The sequence below is a fragment of the Oratosquilla oratoria genome, chromosome 29, assembly GCF_046742065.1.
Source record: "Oratosquilla oratoria isolate Oo_2021 chromosome 29, ASM4674206v1, whole genome shotgun sequence".
NCBI classification, from domain to species: Eukaryota; Metazoa; Arthropoda; class Malacostraca; order Stomatopoda; family Squillidae; genus Oratosquilla; species Oratosquilla oratoria.
The window spans coordinates 30,952,791-30,957,790 of record NC_134805.1 but is presented as its reverse complement, the minus strand read 5'-3'; positions in this window follow the sequence as shown (position 1 = coordinate 30,957,790).

Below are 5,000 nucleotides of genomic sequence, written 5' to 3'. Positions count from 1 at the left end.
ACACACAGATGCTCAGTGGTTAGAGCTCTGGCCTGCCACTACGGAGGTCCGGGTTCGATCCTCGACCAGGCTGAAATAATATCAGTATCGCAGCGCTGAGGGGTGTTACTCCAACTCTCGTGGGCGGGGAGTTGGGGGTGTGTGTGTGTGCAAGGTCATAGCATTACCCATAGATCGGACCTACGAGCTCTGAGCTCTCTTCCAGGAGGGAAATAGCTGTCGATCACGAGTCCAACACGTGATCCAAAGACCAAGTGAATACACACACACACACTGTGTGTGTTTGTACGTGTGTTTGTAAATGTGTGTATGTATGTATGAGTGTGTGTGTGGGTGGGTGTTTATGTGTGTGTATGTGTGTGTGGGTGTGCGTGTATCTATGCAAAACTAAACATAAAACCGTGGATGGTGGAGGAAATCAGGCTGGAAAAATGGATGGGTGAGGAAAAAGGCGACTGAGTACCACATAACTTGTCCAGGTTAAGACTCAGGGTATAAGAAGAAGGAGGGACGGGAGGAGGAAGAAAAGAGGAGGAGGAGGAGGAGGAGGAGGAGGAGGAAGTGTAGGAGGAGAAAGAGGAAGAGGAGGAAGTGGAGGAGGAGGAGGAGGTATGTATGATGGTGGAGAAGGCGAGGTAAATGGTGGAGGTTGGCCAGGCAGCAACAGCAGAGAGAAATTCCCTCCATTCCCTCAGGTTCCCGGATGAATGGGAGAGGTGGTCCGACACCCATTGACGATGGATGGCTGTGGTGTGCACTCTTGCATGATTTTCGACTGTTTGTACATACCCATGGTGTGTGTGTGTGTGTGTGTGTGTGTGTGTGTGTGTGTGTGTGTGTGTGTGTTTGTGTATGTGTATGTGTGTGTTTATGTGTGTGTGTATGTATATGTGTGTGTATTTGTATATGTGTGCATATGTGTGTGTGTGTGTGTGTATTCACCTTGGTCTTTGGATCACGTGCTGGAATCGTGATCGACAGCTATTTCCCTCCCGGAAGAGAGCTCAGAGCTTGTATGACCGATCTTTGGGTAATGCTGCGGCCTTATACGCACACACACACCTCCAACTCCCCGCCCACGAGAGTTGGAGTAACGACCCGAAGCGCAATGGTACTGAAATTATTTCAGCCCTGGGCAGGATTCGAACCCGGACCGCCGTAGTGACTCTTCCAACCGCGCCACCGAGTGCGTTCGTGTGTGTGTGTGTGTGTGTGTGTGCATATATGTACGTGTTTGCGTGTATCTTAATTTTTTATAGTGTCGGCTTGGATCATATTTCCCCAAACTTATTCAACAGTGCAGTGGTATCGTTCTTGTTCGCTAATTCAGCGATCCGAGTTCGATTCCCGCCCAAGGCTGAAGAAGTTCAGCATCACCACACTGCGAGCCTCATTCCAATTCTGATGGGCAATGAATTGTGTGTGGTTCACCATGGTCTTGGATCACGTGTTGGACTCGTGATTGGCAGAACACACACACACACACACACACACACACACACACACACACACACACACACACACACACACACACAACTACCCGCCCACGAGAGTTGGAGTAATGACTCACAGCACAGCGATATTGAAATAATTTCAGCCTTGGGCGGGATTCGAACCCAGACCGCCGTGATGGCTGCTGGGAACTCTACCAACCGTGCCATCGAGTCGTGTGTGCGTGTGTAATGTCATAGCATTATTCACAAATTGTGTCAAATATAAGCTCTGAGCTCTCATTCAGGAGGATAATATATATCGACCACGAGTCCAACACGTAATCCAATACAATTGTGAACCACAAGTTTACAATTGTGTGTGGACATATGTCCCTACTGCTATTGGAATAGACGACCTTACCACTGTGACGCGCAGCCTTGACTGCGTCAAATATTTCCTATCGTCTTTCAAACAAGTTTGCTTTGTCAGTCTTTTACTAAAATCTCTTGTTGATCTTTCATTTCTTACGAATAATTCTTTTCTGCACAATTTTCCAACCCTTTCTCTAGTGTAAATTCTACCATCACATCTTTCTTTTTTCTTAAAGAATGGCGTAACTGAAGTTGACCAATATATGTTACGTTTCGTCTTATTCCTTATATCTTGCATATATCCATAATAAAGATATCGAGATAACTAAAGTTCTTGACATAATGACTTCATAGTATAGAGTCACTATACATAAGAGGCAGGTAAAAGAAGAAAAAGGAAATCGAAAATCGCAAAGTATCTAATTTAGGAGACAGATGTCTATAACAGTAAGAAAAAAGTTCACAAGGACCGTGACACTGATCTTAATGCAAACTCCTTGTGCCACATCCGTGAGGACCACCAAAACAGATGGTGATGTCGCTAATTGTGATATTACTATGGTAATGATGCTCGTTAACGTAAAAAGAGGGGGGGGTTGGCCTCGTTGACAGATGGATGCACAGTAGACAAGAATAGATCCTTCCGAGAAGGTAGACCCCAGCTGTAGCTTCTGTAGATACAAGTTGTAGATGAGGGTGTGATTATATTCACCCCTTGCATACCGGGTCGTACTTTTATCTTTTATGGATGCAATCAGCCTATTTCATCTATATCTATGGCACCCCCTCGGTTTGTTTGTTTGTCTATTTTTTCATTTATTCAATTAGTCTTATAATACATTTGTTCATTCACTTATTTGTCTATCATAAGTATATTTAATATTCATATAGTTATCAATGTATTCATATGTCTATCGTAATATATATATGTATATATATATATACATATATATATATATGTATATATATATATATATACATATATATGTATATATATATATATATATATATATATATATATATATATATATCGGGCTTATCCGTTAGGGATCAAACCCGGGACCGTGCAATTCTACGGCGAGCTCAAAGATCAATCCATCACAGAGATACACAAATTGAAAAATACGAAAATATACCGAATCTTGGAAACTGCTTAGATAACTTTTCGAGATACTCATTTCCAGGAATCCAAATGTAAAACAATTCTTAAGGTTATTTCTCATTTTTTTTAATATCAGTGTATATATATTTAGCTTTCTAACTACTAGTTAGAATCTAATAGAAATGTTCTCTGATTTCTTTATAACTGGCTTCGCTATGACACCGATGGTCGTCTGTGTGTTGGCCAACTTGACATCATAATCACGCTATTGTTTGATTATTATCTAGTAGCGACGGCAATGAAATGTGTACATAGTCCCTCTTCACAATATCTTCCTGGATTTAAACATCATCGTTGTATTTTGGAGTTGAAATGTTGTTGTTGTTGTGGTTGTTGTTGATGTTGTTGCTGTTGTTATTGCTGTTACTGTTGTTGTTGTTGCTATATTTGTTGTTGTTGTTACTGTTTTTCTTTTGTTTTTGTTATTGTCGTTGTTACTGTTGCTGTTGTTGCTCCTGTTGTTGCTGTCGTTGTTGTTGTTGCTGTAATTGTTTTTACTGTTGTTGACGTGGTTGTTGTTGCTGTTGCTGTTGCAGTTGCTGTTCCTGTTGTTGTTGCTGTTGCTTTTGCTGTTGCTTTTGCTGTTGTTGTTGCTCTTGCTGTTGTTGCTGTTGCTGTAGCTGTTACTGCTGTTACTGTTGCAGTTGTTGTTGGTGCTGCTGTTGTTTTTGTTGTTGCTCTTGTTATTGTTGTAGCTGTTGTTGGTGCTGCTGTTTTTGTTGTTATTGTTGTAGCTGTTACCATGGTTGTTGTTATTGTTGCTGTTGTTGTCGTTCTTGTTGTTGTGGATGTTGTGGCTGTTCTTGTTGTTGTTGCTACTGTTGCTGCTGTTTTTGTTATTGTTGTCCTTGTTGTTGCTGCTGCTGCTACTGTTGTTGTTGTTGTTGCTGTTTTTTTTTTTTTTTTTTTTTTTTTTTCTGTTGATGTCATTGTTGTTGCTGTTGTGGACTGAAGTTGACTGGCGCCTCTATTCTTGTTGAAATAGTGAAATCCTATCACGAGAATAGTCTACACTGATTTATGGTTGCGATATACCATTTGGACGACCCGAAGGGAAGCTTCCAACATATGAATTGAGCGTACGCATGAAGAGTAATTGTCAGCACACACAGTCCACTACATGATGGCCACTGCCTTACACTCTCGGACGATATACGATACATGAAATAGGAGAGCGTGAAGCCATTCACTGTAAAAGAATATATACTATCATGACAAAAAATTAAAATAAGATAAAATGGAACAGAAAATAAGAATCACAAAATCTGAAAGAAACTAAGGTTTAGTGTAGATATTTGTGTGAGCGGGTGTCTGTGTGTGTGTGAGTGTGTGTGTGTGTGTGTGTGTGTGTGTGTGTGTGTGTGTGTGTGTGTGTGTGTGTGTGTGTGTGTGTGTGTGTGTGTGTGTGTGTGTGTGTGTGCGCGCGCGTGTGTGTGTGAATGTACATCTTTATACTATGACACATCAAACATTTCTACATACCCCTTTACGTAAATCCCTATCTAATAAGACTAAGTAGACAAAAACACACACAAACACACAACCAACACAAAAAGACCCCCTGTAGACCTATAACCATATCCTACTCTTTGTCCCATTACCCTAATCAGACCTCATCAGTGTGTCAGTAGGCAACAATAAAGATCAATGAGAGAAAATAAAACAGACCCGGTCAGCCCATCCCTTGTCGGGAAAGGTTACCCTGTGATGACACACGCAGCAAGTGGGGAGGTAGGGGAAAGTGACGAGGGACGAGGGGGGTGGGGGAGGAGGGAGGAGGGGGATGGGGAAGGTGGAGAGCCTTCCCACTCCAATGGCTAACTCGCCTGTAATCTATTCTCAATGGGATACAATGGGATAGCATACCAACAGGAGACCTTCCTTCCTATATCAAGGTCGTAAGTTCTATAAATAACTAAGAAGCAAAGGAAATGTGTATTAGAAAGGTAGACAGAACACATACAATTAGAAAAGTGTCTATATCGTATTTATGTGTATATAATTTTATGCATTGAATACGTGTTTACGTATGT